The sequence below is a fragment of the Rhinolophus sinicus genome, chromosome 4, assembly GCF_057876585.1.
Source record: "Rhinolophus sinicus isolate RSI-liver-muscle chromosome 4, RSI-T2T, whole genome shotgun sequence".
Lineage (NCBI taxonomy): Eukaryota > Metazoa > Chordata > Mammalia > Chiroptera > Rhinolophidae > Rhinolophus > Rhinolophus sinicus.
Window position 1 is genome coordinate 73,099,154 of NC_142504.1, and position 21,566 is coordinate 73,120,719.

Here is a 21,566-nt window from a genome sequence, read left to right on the forward strand (position 1 = left end):
AAACAAAGTTAATGGATTCCTCAAGCCAGTCCTGCAGGTTTGTGGGGTCCAGATTTACAGCACCACAAGGTGTAGGAATCCCAAGCCAAGAGTTCCCCAAGAGGGAAGCAAGTGTAAAACTACAAGGGACTTCTGTGTCTGCCCACAGAGGATTACTGTTAAGGAAATTGTCCTCCCACCGTAAACAACTAGAAAACCAAGCAAAAAATATGGGGAAGCACTGGGTGTACTAGCTAGCAGACATGCAGGTCTGTGATCCCTGAGAGAAGGGAAATAGTAGTGAGAGTCTGTGATTGCTCCAATTTATTGCCTGGACAGACTGTTCAGGCTGCAGTTCAGCCAGGGGGAGCCCAAACAGAACCTGACAGTCTCACTGAATTGAGGGGATAGAGATCAAAGTTCAAGGAGGCTGAGGTGGCTAGAATTTGTGGTACAGTGTATTAAAGAGAAGGGTGTTGCACAGAGAGAGAGAGCACTGGGTCTCTAGCTGAGCTCTGCTCTGTGGGTGGAGGGGAAAGAGCCACCAAGCAGTAGTAGGCCAAGCAGTTCTTGGGGCTCACACAGGCTGGGAATAGTTTTCCTTCCCACAAGCTGGAATGAAAAGACTTAATAATACATGGAACATCAGGTACAGTGCTCAGAAGTGTCTCACCTTAGTAGTGGGACTAAATTCACCCTAGACTAAAAGCTGCCCTAACGCCCTAACAAAGCGTAAGAGCAAGCCTTAAAAGGATCAAATATCTGCAATTACCTAATGGTGTGTGAGAACAAAGTGCACCACACTTTAAATGAATACATTCTCCAACAGTGTGAAATTCACAATAGCTGGCATCCAATCAAAAACATCCAGTCAGCAGATATACAAAGATACAAGAAAATACCACCAATCACCAAGATAAAAGTAAATTAAATAAGTCTTGGGGATGTAACGTACAGCATAGTGACTATAGTTAGCGATACTGTATTATATATTTGAAAGTTGCTAAGGGAGTAGATCTCAAAAGTTCTCATCACAAGAACTATAACTATGTTAAGTGATGGATGTTTCTTAAACTTATTGAGGTAATCATGCCACAGTATATACATACATCAAATCATCATGTTGTACACCTAAGACTAATACAATGTTCTATGTCAATTATATATCAATAAAACTGGGAAAAATACACAAATCTTATGGAAGTCTCAAGAATAATTAGTTATTAATTTAATATTCTTTGAGCAGATAATAAAAATTCAAAATAATTTTTAGTCATTTTAACACTATGTAATTCCAACAGCAAAAGTATAAATGTATTATACTTTCAAAAAAGATACTTAAGTATCTCTTTCAAAAAAGATGCTTAAGTATCTCTTGAAATACAATGACCTATGTGTACATCAGTAATTTATTGGTGGCTTATACTTATGTAATTTCAAATATTACTACTACAGTTTTATGATCATTAACCTGTTTAAGTGAGCAGATCTCTATAATCTAATAAAATAATACACATTTAGGGGGAAAAAGAAAGAACATTAACAAAAACAAATCCAGAAATAACAGAGATGATATAATTAGCAGACATGGACCTTAAAATATCTATTATAACTATATGCTATATTTTCAAGAAGCCAGAGGAAAGATTGACTATATTTTATTAAGTAGCAACAGGGAAGAATACCAAAGCATATCATAACGAATTTGCTGGAAAATATTCATAAAGAGAAAGTCTTAAAAGCAGCTGGGGAGGGGGGGAGGAAAGACAGATTATGTAGAAGAACAGAAGTGAAAATGACACAAGACTTCTCATGAGAAACTGTAGAAGTCAGAGGACCATGGAGCAAGGTCTTTAAAGGGCCAAATTGAAAACCAAACAAAAACTTCTCAGCCTACCTTCTCTACCTACTGATAATAGTATTCTAAAATTCAGGCAAAAATCAAGCCTTTATCTGGCAAACTGAAAGCTGAGCAACCTACTACCAGCAGATCTGCACTGCAAAAAATGTTAAAAGGAGTTCTTCAGTCAGAAGGCAAATGGTATGAGATGGAAATTTAGATCAACAAAGAATGAAAAGTAGCAGAACTGGTTAATACGTGGGCAAATGTGTAGTACATTCTTGTCATTTTAAGTCTCTTCTTGCTCCTGAGACACTTCTGCCAGAAGCACTCAGGCCCAGCCTCAGACCCAGAGCCTGCACTCTCTCCACACAGACCTTGGCCAGAACTAGGGTTCTCAGGCTTCAGTGCTAATCCCATCATTGTTGCTGCACGGGAATACATGCAGGCCCCACCACTGCCAGCATATGCCATCCTTCCATCCCTCTAGTCTCAGGAAGTCCAATCCAACCCAGAGCTGAACCACTCAGGAGGCTCTTGCAGTGGCTCTGTGACAGTGGTGGCCGAGGAGATAAGGATGCACCTACCAGAGAGATATTTAGGAGGTAAATGGGCAGGACTTGGAGAGGGATTGAGGGAGAGGGAGTTACTCAGGAGGACTCACCTACCTATCTGCAGGTTTGAGCAGCTGGGTGGACGGTTGTCTTTTGAAAGGGGAGCAGCCCAGAGACAGAAGGAGAGGTGTGTGTTGGGGGCAGAGGGTGTAGCAGCATGGCAAAATTGTGAGTTAACTAAAAACTCAGGGTAAGAATTTATTGCTTTCAAAAGATATCAGCTCCAAAGATCCCTAACTGCAAGAGAGGGAGGCAATATGAGATGAATGACTAGAAAGCAACAAAGGATGATGTTTAAGTGATTACTAAGGTTGATTCTTAGAAAACAGTAAAAGAGAAAGTGTGACTTAAAGTACTGAGAACTTTGAATTCTTATACTGTGTATTAAAAAACAAAACCTTCGCATCTTTGTGATGCATTCATAAATCTACATTAGGGCAGCAAATCTTTTACAATAGAGAAATTAAAATCCAGTTTTCTCAGGCATAGAATTAGGAATTTTCTTTACTACTTTGGCAGTTTTGGGAACACTTCCAGGTACTATGCAGTATTTGTGATATAAACTAACATTATATTGTCATTAGCACAAACTGTACGTTCTAGTTACTTCTGAGTATCTACTGCTTTCAACTGAAAAATTGATTTATGGGTTAATAGTACCACTGGCGCCTTTCAAGTGTTCACTATGTTCTATTCTATGGTCCTGCTTTGCTTATCTACAGCAAGACATTTAGATAAAATACACAGATTTTATGGAACATCACAAGCTTGAAACACAATGGCCATCATGTCATGTCTTCAGATATTTGCATTTTGCCCTTTACCTCAGAGTTTTAGAGAGGAAGTTGTTTAAGAAAAGTCTTAGATAATTTAAAACACTTCTGAAGAATCAACTGATATGTATAGATTAAAATCTCAATCTCTAAAATTTACGTGAAAGTTTCCAAAATTACCCAGCTCATAATTATTAAGATCTAAGTGACTTTTCATATATGTGTGTATATATATATATATATATATATATATATATATATATATATATATATATATATTTAACATACTTTATTGTAGTCTAGAGTCAAGAAGGGACACGAATACAATACTTGTCACAAAGCTCATACACATGCTGTGGGTACCCAGAGACAGTACAAGTGCCCTGTTATCCCCATTTAACGGCAAATGTCTACATTCTGAAAAGTAAAGAGAACAACATGCAACTAAGTTTCATTTTGAACACTTTGGCAACAAAATATGCCCTGCCTTGAATAAATTATGAAAGGAGTGTTCCCTTCTTTAGTCTTGAGTTTCTCCGTCTCCCTTCCCTCTCCTCTCTGCTTAAACAAGGACGAAGAGCATAACCCTTAGGAATGAGACTTCAGCCTGAAGAATTGCTAGTGCCATGGGATCACATGAAAGCCACCTACTCCACTTGCCACAAGCAGGTTCTAAGTGGGAGAGGGTGCCACCACTGAAGCCACATTGCTGGGACTGGTCAAAGTGAAGAGTTGCCTTTCAGAAATGAGGAGACGTGTTCCAGAATCAGAGTGTTTTATTACATAGATTCTATTTTGATTGCCTAGGGCTGATCTTAGTTATATAAACACACCTCCCTACTGAGTATGCCCAGTAACTGCCCATAGAAAGCCTCTTCAAGTAGGTCTCCATGCCAACTGCAGCGCATATAGTAACATCCAAACGCCTCTAGTCCCTTCTGTTCCTTACAGCTTAATATTTCCAGCTGGAAAGAGTTAATCAGGCCTCAGACCCTTCTTTGGTCTCAGACTTATGTCAATACAGGCAGCTCCCATTCATGAGCTCCCCCCACGTCCAGTCCTCATTCACCAGAATGTCACCTGAGAAGTGTCTCTTCCTCACACATCCAAAACCAGAAACCAGGTTGCCAAGAGAGCTTTTTGTTTCACTGAAAAGAAACATGCAGAGGGAGAAGAGAACAACTCACTGCTAGGCAGAATCAAGAAATCTGAAATCCCCCTCTCAAGAGAAAGTTTTAGCAGTGTTGAAATAAAGATAAGGAAAGGATGAAAATGAAAAAACTTCTTTGTTTTCTTCTCAAAACTGAAATAGAAAGCAATTACCTATATCTTATACTAATAACAATACAAGCCATCACTTTTTCTACTCATTTGTTCACCCAAGAAAAATTGACTTAGCAATGGTTTGGGTCAGGCTCGGTTCCTCACAGGTACTCAGCATGAGAGGTTGACCAAAAATGGCAGAGTGCCCTCAGCCTCTAAAACTCTGCCTTCTAGCCAGGTTTATGTCTGAGGTAAGAGGAAAACCACAGACAGCTTTGACCTCTGGACAGGCACTCCCAGAAGTCATGGAATTGAACTGGGGAGAGAATTGTTTTTTTCCGTCTCACTGAGGCAAGATGAGAGCTGCTCAGTGTTTCGGTGGCTGAGAGGGAGGTGAGAGAAGGAAAGGGAGAAGGAAGAGAATATTTATTGGCTTCTATGCATAAATTGCTTGTTTAAAGAATTAGACTATTTTCTGTAAAGACTTTTTAATTGGACTTTTTCTCAATTTTATATTTTTCCAAGCCTTTTTTTTTTTCTTCAGGTTTACAATTCTGTATTACATCATCTATAAATCACATTGTGTGTTCATCACCCAGAGTCAGTTCTCCTTCCATCGCCATGTATTGGATCCCCTTTACCCTCATCTATCACCCCTCTCCCTGCTTACCCTCTGGTAACCACTAAACTATTCTCTGTGTCTATGGGTTTTTGTTTCTCATTTGTTTGTCTTGTTCTTTTGTTGTTTTTGGTTTATATACCACATATCAGTGAAATCATATGGTTCTCTGCTTTTTCTGTCTGACTTATTTTGCTTAGCATTATAATCTCAAGATCCATCCATGTTGTCACAAATGGTCCTATTTCATCTTTTCTTACCGCCGAATACTATTCCATTGTGTATATATACCACAACTTCTTTATCCATTCATCTATCAAAGGACATTTTGGTTGTTTCCATGTCTTGGCCACCGTAAATAAAGCTGCAAAAAACATTGGAGCACACTTGTCTTTATGTATAAATGTTTTCAGATTTTTTTGGTAGATACTCAGGAGAGGGATTGCTGGGTTATATGGTAATTCTATTCGTAATTTTTTGAGGAACCGCCACACTGCCTTCCATAGTGGCTATTTTTCCAAGCTTTAATCAGCAATTTTGTTTCTAAGCCACCTTATGGTTGTTAACATTTCAAAAAATTGCTCCATACCCCTAAAGTTGTGTTAAAGAAGGTCATTGCCTTAAACTATAAGGCATCAAAGAACTATAAAAGCTGAATATTACTCGGCCATAAAAAAGAATGAAATCTTACCATTTGCAACAGCATCGACCTAAAGGGTATTATGCTAAGTGAAATAAGTCAGACTAAGACAAAAACCATTTGATCTCACTTATATGTGGAATCTAAAGGACAAAATGAATGAACAAACAAAACAATAAGAGGCCCACAGATGTGGAGAACAAAATGATAATTGCCAGATGGGAGGGGGGTTGAGGGAATGGGTGAAAAAGGTGAAGGGATTAAGAAGTACAAATTGGCAGTTACAAAACAGTCATGGGGATATAAAGTACAGCATATGGAATATAGTCAATAATATTGTAATAACTATGTATAGTGCCAGGTAGGCACTAGACTAATTGGGGGAATCACTTCATAAATTATATAAATGTCTAACTACTATGTTGTATACCTGAAACTAATATGAAATAATATTAAATGTCAACTGTAATTGAAAAATAAATATGAAAGCTGTAAGTAAAAATATAATGATAAACCATTTTAGATAGAGTAGTAAAAATTTTTATTTGTATTTTAAAATATGTTCATGCTAAAATCACTCTATCTCATAAAATACAGACCTTTGATGTCCCTACTTCTGTTAGAATCTGAATCAATGACATTTGAACAACTTTTATGAAGTAGAAGCAGATTGATCTCTTGCAAGGCAGAAAGGAAAAGCCAATTTTTGCCATTTCCACCCTACTTTAATAAAACAAAACTAAAATAAAGGGAAAAGTTTATCACCACAAGGCTGAAGATATTCAGTAAGTGTTCAGATCTTTGTTGATAAATAATTTAAAGCAAAATAAGTCAGGAGACTAGAAGTTAAAAAAAAACCAAACACACGTTACTTGAAATGTTAATTATAATGGTATATAATAGAGATATAGATGTATGTTATTATCATATTATTTATGTACTGCATAGAGATATATCATATATTTTAATTATGTAGAGATATAGCTGTAGATTATTGTTACAGTCATTTACATTGTATTATAGTTGTATATTAGAGGGATACACACATGATAAAGATTAGAGAAATTGAACTATCAAAGAATTGCATAAAGACCTCAAAATAATAAAACATTTGGAATTGCTCCTCATTTCTATAGTAGCTGGAGTTACAGAAATGTTGTGTGTTCTTTGTCAACACGGGAAGTTTGTTACAAAGACATCATTCAAATTAAGAGTCAAGCCCTACGAACTCCCTTTAAAATGATATGGGAAAAAAATCAGAAAGTGTTTACTTCTCTAGCCTTGAAAGTATTCTACGTAGAAATTAGGCAACTCACTAGGAAAAAATTCTAATTCAACTCACTTCTGCTCTGAACTTCTTGCATGAGTCCTTGAAAATTTCACATGGTTACGGCATGATATTCTCTCTTGCAAAAGGTATCCATCTGCCTGTATAAAGGTATACATTCATTTCATGCCTGTTTCACTGAAATTTTCAAAGTGCTCACCTTGAGTAACTGGCAAAAGTTTTGCTAAGCATGTAATTCCTTAAATGAGTCAATTATTGATCAGAGATTTTTGAAACTTCTCAACATTTTACTTCAGGTGTAAAATATAGGTGAGTTTGGCTATTTTTGTTGTCACACATTTACTCCTTTGACAAATATTTATTGAGCGAAGACTGTGAGGATACAAAGGTGAATCAGATGGAGATTCTCCCTTAAGGTACTTAACGTCTTTCTGATGCAATGACTGCAATATAAAGAACCATAACACAACCAACAAGTTCATAAGGAAAATATAGACAATATGCTATTATCTGAGTCCAGAGGAGGGATGAAATACTTGCTCTATAGTGAGGGAAGGATAAAGAAGAAGGTGAAATACAGGATTCAGAAAAGGCTTGTAGAAGTAGAAGAATTTTATCTAAGCTTTAATGAGCAGGTGGGTTTTAGCCCTTTTGAGACTGAGGAGAGAAGTTATTTCTGTTAGAAATCACTCGGCAATATATAGATGATATATTATAGAAATGTACACGTGAAAGCTATATAATTTTACTAATCCATGTCACCCCAATAAATTTAATTTTTAAAAAAAGAATGTGATAAATGTGGCATCCAAAAATCACTGGGGTAAGTATATGGTGTGAAGACAACTGGATAACCATTTTGAAAAAGATTATATTGGATCCATAACTCACACCCTATGCAAGAATAAACTCCACATGGATCAGAAATTCTAAATATGAAAAATAAAATTGTATAAACACTTAAAAAAAGAAAGAAAGGAAGGAAGGGAGGGAGGGAGGGAGGGAGGGAGGAAGAAAAGAAAGAAAGAAAGAAAGAAAGAAAGAAAGAAAGAAAGGAAGGAAGGAAGGAAGGAAGGAAGGAAGGAAGGAAGGAAGGAAGGAAGGAAGGAAGGAAGGAAGAAAGAAAGAAAGAAAGAGAGAGAGAGAAATCACTCAGCACCATGAAGGCATCCTACAAAGCAGATAAGACTGCACAAGAGTGAGCTGAAATAAATGCTCCTGGAGAAAGAAGTTGTCCATCAGAATTTGTTCTCTTTTTCTTATGGACTGAACTGTATTCCCCAAAATTTATTTGTTGAAGCCCTTAGCCTCAGTACCTCAGAATGTGACTCTATTTGGTGATAAGGCCTTTAGAGAGGTAATTAAGTTAAAATGAGGTCATAAGGGTGTGCTCTAATCCAGTATGACACCCCTCAGGATAAAATGCAGAATATCAAAGACAAAGGGAACATAAGAGAGCTACAGCGTGAATAAGACTGGACTGTTGAGAAAGCTGCAGTAGGTATAGAGAGCAGGTGTGTGGACAGTATGTGATTCATTCTTGCCCATTCTTCATAAATTTTGGCTTCAGTGGGCAAGCACACTTTGGCAGGGGACTCAGAGATCGGCCTTGTCAACAGTGGGAGGTAAATAGACTAAGGAAAAAATACCTGGATTATCATTTTATTACAGTCTCAGGAACAATCTCAAATCAGCATTTAAAAGGGCTGACTCTGAAGTGATGTCAATCTGTTATTTGTGATTCTATTCATATTTCTTTCAACTTTACTCCTGCTTCAGTTTTGAATAGATGCCCAAGCATATTCTTTGTTGAAGATAATGAAAGAATGAATCAATCAATGAACAACTTTCATTAAGCTGAGTTATTCATTTATTCAAAAAATATTTATTGCATATCTAGTAAGTAGGGTACTCTATTGAAAATTTTAGAGTTAAGAGCTATGAAGATATACAACAAGACAATGAATAATGGGTTTGAACTAGTTTAGAAAAGAAGATCCAGGCAGAGGTCTCAGCAATTGCAAAGGTCCTGGGACACGTCCGTATTTTTCTGTTATCAGTCTGTTTGAATAACAGAAAGTAGGTCAGTGTGCCTGGAACATAGTGATTGAGGAGAAGTATGGTACAAAGTCAAAAAGTGAAGCAGGGTCAGATCACACAGGGCCATACAGAGTGAGGTAAGGAGTTTGGGATTTTTTTTAATCCAATGGGAACTCAGTGGAGCATTTTAAGCACAGAAATAACATGAGTTGATTAATTTTTTAAAAGGTCACTCTGGGTGCTTAGTGGAGTATGGATTGAGGAGGGACAAAAATGAAAAAAGGGATAAGAGTTAAGTTTTTCTTCCACTAATTCAAGAGAGAATTGATGATAACAGCTTTGACCAAAATGTTAGCAGTAGAGATGGAGACAAGTGAACAGATTTAAGATATAATTCGAGAATAAAGTTTTGTTGATGCATTGTGTATAGTAAATGAGAAAAAGAGAGAAGAATCAAGGATAACTTTAAGACTTTTGACCTATTCAATGGAAGAGTGGTGGTAGCATTACTTGAGATAGTGAAAATAGGGAGAAACAGAAAAATCAAGCGTCACCTATCGGGCATGTTAATTTTGAAACACCTAGTAGACCCACCAATGGATATGACAGGTAAGAAGTCGAACAAAGTCTGTGGGTCAGGAAAGAGATCATGGCAGAGACAGATATTTGGTCACTGGACTACAGACACTACCAACAGCCATGGGCTTCCAAGACAGAAGCACCTCTGGAAAGAAGGAAATAGGAAAAGAGCACTACTAGTGCACACTAGCATTTAGAGTCCTAAAAGACAAAAAGGAACCAGCAAATGCAACTGGAAAGGAGACTTGGGAGGAAAGAGGAGGACCAGGGAATGTCAGAGAGGATTAGCTTTAGTGACAGAAGCCTAGGAGTTGGTTTGAAAGAAAATGGAATAGACTAAAAGGTATAACTTTTTTTCTTATTGTATGGTTTTTCCAAAGTTTTTAAAAATTTACATCTATTTACTTTTTTAAATCATAGATTAAAAATCTGTGATTTAAAAAATACAGATAATTATTTCAAGTTGTTCTGAATGAGGAGTAAAGAAATGAGATGGTAACTGAAGGGGACTTGGAGTAAAGGGGTGGGTTCTCTTGGATGATAGATAAAAGATTAAAAGATGCTGATAAGCCTGACTGAGTGGAGAAGGAGAAAGTAAAGTGCAGACTGAAGCCCTTGAGTAGATAAGAAGGGAGGACATCCAGAGCACAGGTAGAGGTTTGGCTTTGTTTGGAGAGGTACCCTTTCCCTCACCTTAATAGAACAGAAGGCAGAGAATGTGAGTACAGAGTTGGTAGTTAATGATGAGAGGATGAGTAAGTTCCTATCTACTTGTTTCCATCTTCTTCACGAATTATGAGACTGTCATCAGTTGAAAGTGAAGATGCAGGAGGAAGATGGAGGATCAGGTTCGTTATTGAAGAGAGAGAAAGGTATGATATAAACATTGTAGAGAGTACAGAAAATGTAGTATCCCTTGCAGAAAGTGTCAAGGGCCCATTTGAAATCTGTGTCATGCATTTAACATGAAACTCGTCAACACAGTTATGTAATTTTCTACAATACTCAGTTGCACAAGTATAGTTATGATGGAGCACCAGGGCTTTGCCAGGTGAGTAAATGGAGAGAGAATGGAGAAATGGAGTTAAGGGCAGTCTGCAAGGAAGTGATTATAGAGTCAGACCATGGTGTGTAAGGCTGGGAGATAATGGTGAGAAGATGTGCATAGGTTATATGCAAATACTACACCATTTTGTAAAGGCACTTCAGCACCCAGGTATTTTTGTATCTGTGGTGGGTCCTGGAACCAATCCCCTAAGGATACCAAGGGATAACTGTATTTCTAGAAAACAGATTTTGATGTGGGAAAGAGCAGACATATAGAACATCTGAAACAAAACATTTGGCCTTCACAATTTACCTGGGCCTGGCTTGTTTGCCTAATATCAGAGCATAACTAAAAGTTTTGTCAAAGGGAATAAAAAGCAGAAGTATGGATCAAACATATTAAAAATGTTTACAGTTAGACACAGAAATCCTGCATTAAACAATTTAGCATAAGGAAATAGAGGTGATATACTAAGATGTTTGAATAAGAATGTTCATCACAATATCAAAACATGAAAAAAAATTTAATGCTAAAATATAAAAGATTAGTTAAGGAAACTATAGTAATCTACTGTGGGAATGCTATAGAGCAATGTTAATTGATATATTGTCTAATTGGAAAAGAAAGTACATTTCCTTTTTTAAAATTTAAAATCATATAAATAAATACAGAGAAAAAAAGATAAAGGGGGCATATATCAAACTGTTAACAACTATATATTTATAGATTGGGATTATGGGTGATTATTTCGTTTTTTCTGTCTTTGTGCTTTACTACGGTTTTGTATGAAAGCAAAACAAAATGTGAGGATATTTAATCATCAAATAAAATATCCAATTTGTGTTTATTTCTTAGTGTGCAAATATATATATCAATCAGCCTCAAACTTCTACCATAAGACTTCATTAACTTTAACAAATAAGCTTTTAATTCACAGTAGTTATTCTGACAGCATCTATCATAAAGGAGCAGTTGACTCAGAGTTACTTGATTATAAAAAGAAATGATTCTTGTCAGAAAATAATGATGCCCATGAATAGACAAGAAGGTACAACATTCTTTTTCTGATAACATATGGTTTTTCCACTAACTAAATTATCCTACTTTGGAAAATGTAGTTAATGCAGTAGTTTGAGCTTGAAGACATGCTGTATTGCAAAGCTTGGCAAAAATAGTTCTGGGGGCTGGCCCAGTGGCTCAGGCGGTTGGAGTGCCATGCTCCTAACTTCGAAGGCTGCCGGTTCGATTCCCACATGGGCCAGTGAGCTCTCAACCACAAGGTTGCTGGTTGGATTCCTCAATTCCCACAAGGATGGTGGGCTGCCCCCCTGCAACTAAGATTGAACACAACAATCTGAGCTGCCGCTGAGCTCCCAGATGGCTCAGTTGGTTGGAGCACACCCTGTCAACCACAAAGTTGCCAGTTCAACTCCTGCAAGAGATGGTGGGCAGCGCTCCCTGCAACTAACATTGGCAACTGGACGTGGAGCTGAGCTGCGCCCTCCACAACCATGATGGAAAGGACAACAATTTGACTTGGAAAAAGTTCTGGAAGTACACACTGTTCCCCAATAAAAATCCTGCTCCCCTTCCCCAATAAAATCTAAAAAAAAAAAAAAATAGTTCTGACATCTTCCTGGGGACCTTGTGGGGAGGAAATGACAGCTGATAATTGCAGTGACTGCTGTCCATCTCGCTGGACACAGGAATCAGCAGTGTGCCCTGTGCTGAGCTGCCTTCTATCCCACTTCCTGTGCTTCTACTTTAGACTCCAAACTGACCAAGAAAGGAAAGGAGGAGAGGAAGATAGCCGATGAGATAGAAAAGCAAGAAGATTTTAAAAATTGAAAGTAGAAGAGAGAGGACTGTGCCACTTACTATATTCCCATTGGAATAAAGGAGAAAAGACGATTACATATATTATATATAAGACATTCAGTCTCTCAACAAACACAGAGTAGGCCCTCACAATGCCGCAGGTCCTATTGACAAGAAAGAAAAGCATCTTCCCATCCAGGTGAACACAACCAGACCAGTACTCTAAAATGTACTTTTTGTTATTCCTTTGCTCAAAAACTTCATGACCTTGGCTCATAACCTTTTTCCATAAGCTTGGCTCATGAACCAATGGAGTCAGGTATGGGAGGAAAGCTCCTTCAGGGCAGAAACTGTGTTGAATGCCTCATTATAGCTCCCAACTTTTGGCACATAGTAGCTTCCCTATAAATGTTCTGCATAATACAGAACAGGTCACTTCAGGCCAAGGCAGCCTGACAGTTGAGAGAACCCTATGCAGAGACTTCCTCTTGGTTTCCCCACCCCACCCTCACTAGTATTTTGTCCTTCTGTCCTTTTTTTTTATGAATTTTTTATTAGTTTCAGGTGTACAAAGCAATGTAATAGTTAGACATTTAAACCCCTCATAAAGTGATAACTTACCCCGCCAAGCTATTACCCCTCTGACATTTTATATAGCTGTTACAATACCGTTGACTATCTTTCCTATGTTGTACTCCACATCCCGTGACTCTATATACCTATATATTCAGTTATAGTTGAAATTCAACATTATTCTACTTAAGCTTTTCAAGTATATAGCGCATTGGTCAGGCATCTACTGTCTATGATGTGATCCCCCTAATAAGTCCAGTGCCCATCTGGCACCTTACATGATCTTTACAACATAGTTGATTATATTCCCCATGCTGTATTAACTATCAATTTATATTTCTTCATGCCTTCAACTTTTTCACCCAGACCCCAACCCCATTCCCATCTCTCACCCTGATAGATCTAGTACCTATCTGGCACCTTACCTAGTTATTACAATACTGTTAACCGTATTCCTTATGCTATAACCTACATCCCCAGACTACTGTTTAACACCCAATTTGTTCTTCTTAATCCCTTCCTCTTTCATCCATCCTTAACCCCCCTCCCATCTTAAAGATGTCTCTCTAAGATTCCTTGTAATACTGGTTTGGTGGTGATGAACTCCTTCAGCTTTTTCTTGACTGGGAAGCTCCCTATCTGTCCTTCAATTCTAAATGACAGCCTCGCTGGGTAGAGCAATCTTGGTTGTATGTCCTTGCTTTTCATCACTTGGAATATTTCCTGCCACTCCCTTCTTGACTGCAAAGTGTCTGTTGAGAAATCAGCTGACAGTCTTATGGAGGCTCCCTTGTAGGTAACCAACTGCTTTTCTCTTGCTGCTTTTAGGATTCTCTCTTTGTATTTAACCTTTGGCATTTTAATTATGATGTGTCTTGGTGTGGGCCTCTTTGGGTTTATCTTGTTTGGGACTCTCTGTGCTTCCTGGTCTTGTATGTCCATTTCCTTCACCAGGTTAGGGAAGTTTTCTGTCATTATTTCTTCAAAGAGGTTTTCAATTTCTTGCTCTCTCTCTTCTCCTGGTACCCCTATAATGCAAATGTTGGTACTCTTGATGTTGTCCCAGGGGCCCCTTAAACTCTCCTCAATTTTTTGCATTCTTTTTTCTTTTTGCTGTTCTGGTTGGGTGTTTTCTGCTACCTTATCTTCTACATCGCTGGTTGGATCCTCTGCTTCATCTAATCTACTGTTGATTCCCTGTAATGTAGTCTTCGTTTCCATTCTTGTATCCTTTATTTCTGACTGGTTCTTTTTCATGGTTTCTATCTCCATTTTTATGAGAAATGAGCATTCTTATAACCAGTGTTTGAAACTCTGTGTCTGATACATTGCTTATCTCTGTTTTGCTTAGTTTTTTTCTGGAGCTTTGTTCTGTTCTTTCATTTGGGACATGTTTCTTTTTCTCTCCATTTTGGCTGCCTCCCTGTGTTTGTTTCTATGTATTAGGTAGGGCTGCTACGTCTTCCAGTCTTAGCAGAGTGGCCTTATGTAGTAAGTGTGCTGTGGGGCTCTGTGGTGCAGTCTTTCTGGTCACCTGAGCCAGGCACTCTAGGTGTATCCCTTGTGTGGTTTGTGTGTGCCCTGCTCTTGTAGTTGAGCCTTGGTTGATAATTGCACATCAGTGTGAGGGATTGACCCTTGGGCTCACTGGTTGTGAGGACTGACCTTGACTACAGTGGAAGAGTTGTGCAGGGGCTGATCCTACAGAGGAGGATCTGCCTCATCAGGACTCTGATTTCTGCCCAATCCGCCCCTTGAATGTGTTGTACTTGGAGACAGCCAGATGATGCTCCAGCTCATTTTGAAGCTGGCCACTGGGGGTGCCAGCCCCAGGACCACCTTGGAGGGGATTCACTGTAGGTCTACTTCAGCTACAGCCCATGCCCCACCCAGGGCCACCTAGCGGAAGCCAGAAAGAAATCCGCAGATGTCTGCCAACTGTGCTGTGCTTGAAAGCACCTTTGAGAGGTCAAGGCATGGACCAAGAACCAAGGCCAACTGCCACTAGTGCCAACTTAGGGCTACTCAGCCAGAGGTACAGGTCATGCTCAAGCCAGATGCTGCTTGTCTGGTTTCTGTGAACCTTTGGGAGACCCTAGGAAAGTGCACCTTGAGCTAAGGCAAGTGGACACTGAAAGCAGCATGGGTGTGCCCGAAGTTGGACAGGGCCAAGTCTCAAATCGCTAGTGTGGGGCGAACAAACCATGGAGACTCAGAAATGGTGGCTGCCTGTCTTTGCTCACTGGGAAGGGGGGAGGGTTCAACAAAGAAACAGTGGCTTCTGCCAGCTCCTCTGTCCAGGAGAAAGCTGCCTATCCAGCTCCCATCCCAAGCCAGACAACTCAATTTCCTGCCATTTGTCCATGCTGCCTTCCCAGCTGCTGCCCCAGCCCTGGAGCTCAGAGCGAGTGATTCCACTGGTGGGTAAGTCCATGTGCATTCCCTTCAAGAGTACTTGTGAGTGCAGCTGCACTGTCTGATTCAGTCACAACCTCCACTGATTTTCACAACCAAAATTTATGGGGACTTCCCTCCCTGGCACTGCAACCATGGGTTGGGGTGGGGCTGGTATCTCTCATTCCTTTAGGGGATAGGGCGACCCCCCACAGCTGAAATAGCCCTCCCGATCTTTAATGGTCACACACGGGTTGGGACCAGCCCATTCCGCATCTCTGCCCCTCCTACAAGTCTGGAGGTGGCTTCTTCTGCTTGTCCTTAGTTGAAAGGCCGCAGTTCAGCTGGATTTTAGGTGATTCTCAATCATCATTGTTTTGTAGATTACTTGTAATTTTGATGTGGTTGTGAGAGAAGGTAAACACAGTGTTTACCTACTGCACCATCTTAATTGTCCTGTCCTTTTCTTATGACTTTATTAGAGTTATTTAATGCCTCCTCTTTGCATCTAACACTGTGTCTTGCACAAAGTAGACATTCCAAGCATGTTTACAGAATTGAATGCAAACCAAACCATGATTGGTATTTTGTTGTTGTTTGATGTTTATCTTTTGGGTGCACACTGAATAGAGGAATTGCTGTTTCTGCTTCCTGTTGCTGTCCATCCCTTGATCTCATCACTCAATCTGTCTTGCTCATTTTACAGCTGTCTGGGCAGCCTCTGTACAGTCTCGTTTAGCCTCCATTCCTTTCATGTTTGGCTGCCCTTGAAATAAGCACCCCTAAGTGCATGCCGGCCCCAGTGCAGCCCAGCCTCGACCCTCCGTAGCCTTTCCCACCTGCCTCCTCACAGATGGAGCCTCTGCCCTCTTGGACTCCTTCCAGAATGTTCAGCATCGCCTGACTAGGTCTTGGCTACTGTCCACCAGGATTTGCTCTCTGCTCAGACAGTCTTCAATAAATACTTTCTGTTCAACCCAACCCTGGGCCATCTGTGAGTGGCCCATCTGCACAGTTTACCCATTTCAGCAAGCAGGAACTAGACCAGACTTGTTGATAATTCTCAAACCTTTTAGATCTATTATTCTGAAATTCACGGACTACTTTTCCACAATAGAGGCCCTTTTAAGAGGAAATTTAAGGACATGAGACAGTCTAGGTGAAGCTACTAGTATTATGACAGCCGTGCAAGGGAAGCCAGAACAGAAGCACTGGCTTCTGTTATAAATAGATTTTGAAACTTTTCAGTAAATCTTTATCTCTGAAGGCTAAATAGTATCAGAACTTTTTTTCTTTTCAAGGTAGGAATTGTAATGCTATTTCAATTGAGGAAAGTTAGCACAGAAAGTACTTTATAGAGTCAGTCACCAGGCTGGACCAAAAATCTGGATCCTCCACTCCTGACTCGAACAGTGTATTATCAGAATCTACCCTATGTTATTAAATATTGCAATGGAGGTAGGGTTATATTCACTTTATCAAGCTGAATCTATTCAAATGAGTCTTGCTACTCACAATCATAAAGTTCTTTGTCTTGTGCTAAAAGTTTGACTGATCAAAGCCATTTGGTACAAAAATAAGTCTCTTGTGTGTGATTTTTATGAGGATTCAGTGAGTTAACTCATTTAAGAAATGTTCAGAGAAGCACTAGCACATAGTAAGTGTATAACAAGGGGCTTCTCTTCCCATTTCCCTCCGTTACTCCCTGCCTTGTTTTCATGAGGTTAACTTTTTCAAAGGGCAAATAAAAACATATTATGGAAGTGGGAAATGTCTCCGTTCCCCTCTGTAGAACAGAAATTATTTGAGGTGTAAGGAATCAAGAATTTATTTTTGTGGAATTTTCTCACTTAGATTACCTAAAAATTTTACTGAAACTATTTTATTTTTGTGTAAAATATGTGTTTGACTGCTTCCCAGTTGGGATGGCACTTTGGTATAAATAAAGTAATACAAACTGTCAATAAGGCAGTTCAGGCTCAGGTTACGGTCCCCATTTTATAGATGGGCAAGCTAACACTCAGGGAGGTGAAGCGCCTTGCTCAAGGTCACGTGACAAGTAAGTGCAGGAAGAGTGGAACCCAGGTCTCTCAACACCTCGTACTTGTTACTTTCTCTGGCTGCACTGAGGTACTGTTCTTCACCTATGTGAGACGAATTTATGACTTGCTGTTAGAATATGAAGAGAACACGTCCTTGACTAGAATGGGTGGAAATTTCAGCTGCCTCAAACACCTATTGATTTCCTCTATTATGCTGCCATGGAAAAACCCAGCTTTCCATGACCCACCTTGAAGAGTCTAGTCCTATTTCTGTGTTATTTGAGGTGAGTGAAGGCTTTGCTTCTGAAAGGAAGAAGAGAAGTGTGTGGGTATGAAAGAGAAGGTAAGAATCAGCACAGGAGTCCCGTTCTTGAGAAGGCTTTCCTAGATGGCAGCTGTCTACAAAATATGCTTGCAAGTCCTATTTCCTTCTTCACTGAGATTTGTTGTGACAACTAGAGTTACGTTTTAGGCAAATAAATATATAGGCTCATATTTTCACTTCAAGTATTTGACTAATTAAAGCAATGGGATGCCTAACAAATTTTTCCATTCTCTTTACACAAGAAAACTTCTTTCTTCTATGAAGTGAGTTTTATGGTTTTTCTGGGGTTTGATGGGAAGGCAGAGGGAGAATGTCACTATCCGTGTCTCCAATAGTAACAGTTCCTGGTATAACATAACTAATCAGAGTTAGCCTGGAACAGTTAATCAAGCTAGGAAATTATCTTCATTATTCTTCCATTTTGTATTCCACACCTTCCTTTTACACATTCTGCCTGGAGCCCACTCACCCGAGGCTGGCTCAAACTTCCAGCCCCTTGGGCTTCGATGCTCATGTCAGGCTTGTCTCAAACCTCAGATCACTTATCCCAAGAACCAGTCCTTCATGATGTCCCTGTCCTGAGCTCCATTCCCTCAGTGTCCTTCAAGCTGGATGATGGGACTCTTAGTGGAAAACACTAACCCCTTTTGAAAAACACATTTTATTTTAACAAAGTCCCCCAATACTAAATCTTGGGTCTATGGTAGGGGCCATGTTTTAGGAGAGCAGGGTCTCTCAGGATTCCAACCATGCTGCCACTGCAGAGCCAACTGATTACTGACAAACAATGGTGAGGACCTCACTCAAATAATCTCCTGACAGAGATCACCTCACTTGGCCAGTTGTCAAGAGAAAGCATCTCTCCACGTGACCCAGACTAGATCCTCCAGAAAAACAATAATAACACTGCATAACACGAATGACTGAAATTCAATGAAGCAAGAATTGAGTAGCAAAGTTCTGAAGGGAAATTAAGCACAAGATTAAGAGTAAGAAAGAAATCTACAAGGACAAATAACAAAAGCACACTAGATGGAAACATGTGCAGAAATATACTTCATGGAAGGAAACTTTGGACAAAGGCTGTCAAGTGAAATCAGGAACAAGAGGGATATAAAATAAGATGCACCTGAATGGTTGCTCTATGGTGTGACGAGCATAATTTAACTTAATTAGATTCTCAAGAGTTTTTGATTTACATAATGAAAGAATAAATGTTCAGTAGTGATCTATTTAACGTTTACCTTTGAAAATCCCTATGCTATTTGTCTTATTTTAAATTCAGACTTGCTGTATTCTTTTATTTTTGTTTTGTCAGTTTGTTTCTTTAGAGTATTGTAAGATGTTAAAAATAGACAAGACTATCATCTCCCAAGAAATTAAAAATTACCTTTATGGTTTAAACATGAAGGACATTGGCTGACTTAGCAGTGCCCTTCTTGGGCCTTAAGAATTTTTAAAAGATTTATTTCTCTCTCTCTCATGCCTTTTTCATGATTTCTTCTGTTTACACTGATTCGTGCAGGTATTAAAATTTTCCTATTTCTGTAGTCCTAATAATTTAGACATTGTTTTCCTAGTTTATAACATTTTAATGGAGCAGAGCAGAAAACAATATATAAGCAAAACTAAATTTTGCAAAGGCATTACATAAAGTTGAACGTGTCTGATATATACTTTCTCACATGTGCTAATTGGGCTTAGATATTGTAGTGGCTGATGATATAGGCTCTGGAGCCAGCCTGCTAGCTGTGTGACCTTAAGCAAGTTACTGGAGGTTTGGGGCATCAGTTTTTCATCTGCAACATGGAGGTAATAATAATGCCTACCTCTTAGAGTTGTTGTGAGGTTGGAGTTAATATACATGTAAAGCCCTTATTAACACAATGTTCTTGTGTTCTAATAAATTACAGCCTTACTCAGAGAAGCCACAGAAATTAGAGGTAATGCCCATTTGAATACTTAGAAGAAATCTTTTAGGTAAAAATGTGTTTTAATATGTATTTAAATACTCTTTATTACTGTGCTGAAAAATCAATTTCTTTTGCAAGTGATTTGCAAAAAGTCCAAACACGGTTGAAGTAGAGCTCCTATTTAGCTTAGTCAGTAGCTAGAACTAACATTTAGCACCAACTTCTAATAAAGAGCAATTTTTAAGAAGCAAAATGTTTGCCTTCATTTTATAACGTCTACTTCAAGTTTTGGTCCTGCAGTAGGCATTTGTCATTCAGTGGCTGCCCAGCATCCAAACCCCTTTCTTATGTTCAGGGAAGACCCCACTGCATGAATTTTGATGGGGAAAGCCAGAAAGATACCCTGTCTTATTTCTCTCTGCCATCCTTAGAACCGTTCCAGGTATACAATATATGTCAGTCAAACTGAAAATGCAAACAGGAAGAAGAAAAGTTTCACAATCAGGAAAACTCCACAATGAATCAGGTGTTTATGCTGTCTTCTCAACTAGCTCCACTGTCTCTGTGAAATTCACACAACTTGCTCAGTTAGTTACTAGTTTCTCCATCGTTATATATCAAATGCAAATGAACCCACTGACCTCATGATGTAAGGATTAATCAATGAATGAAAATTAACTAGGGCTATCCATATAAAATTGTATTTCTATTATATACCAAAAGATAAAATATGTTTAGCTCACAGATACTTATCCCATTATAAGTATTTTAAATTCATTTAAACTCCTAGAAATTTCTGTATTATATATTATTATAAACAATAATTTATTTTATTCACATAATTTTGAAAGCAGAGTAAATTTTCTATTATTATGTGTCCAAATTCCATAATTACAGTTTCTGAAAATATTTTTTCCTCAGTCTTCCTTTTTATTTAATTAAGAACCTACTTAATAGTTACCACCATTTTTTAGCTTTAATTAGATGGTATAATTTCTACTGTATTATTTCATAGTCTTTGTTCTTAACTCTTTTAAGGGGCTTCTATAAATTCAGCTCCTATGTTTTGTTTTTTGTTTTTTTAAATAGACGTATTGCTTACCCTCTTGAAAAATGTGGATTAAAATTTTCCCATGATTCCTGTAATTATTACAGTAGTTCTCCTTTATAAGCAGGGGATACATTCCAAGACCCTCAGTGGATGGCTGAAATCACAAATAGTACTGAACCCTATATATTCTGTTTTTTTCTTATACATACATACATACCTATGATAAAGTTTAATTCATAATTGAGGCACGGTAAGAGATAACTAATAATAAAATAGAACAATTATAACAATATATTGTAATAAAAGTTACGTGAATGTGGTCTCTCTCGCTCAAAATATCTTGTACTGTACTCACACTTCTTGTCATGGTGGGAAATTATATCAAAATAGTGTGCTATTTAGAACTTATGAATTGTTTATTCTGGAATTTTCTGTTTAATATTTTCTGGAACCACAGAAAGGAAAACTATAGATATGGGGGGACTACTGTATTTCAATCTCCTCCAAATGTTTTGACCAGGCCTCCTAAAATACATGATCAAAGGTTGAATAAGCCAACTCTATCTTTTAACATGTTTGCACACGTATATCACATTCAGAACACACGCATCTACCCGTAGCGCCTCTCTGCTTTATGCTTTCCTTCTCGCTTTCATCAACCTCTGAGATTTTTGCAACAGGTAAATGATGATAGCCACTAAGTACAACAAACCAAATCCCCTACATATGTGTGGCTCTTTAAAGCCAAGGCGATTTATGAAACTAAG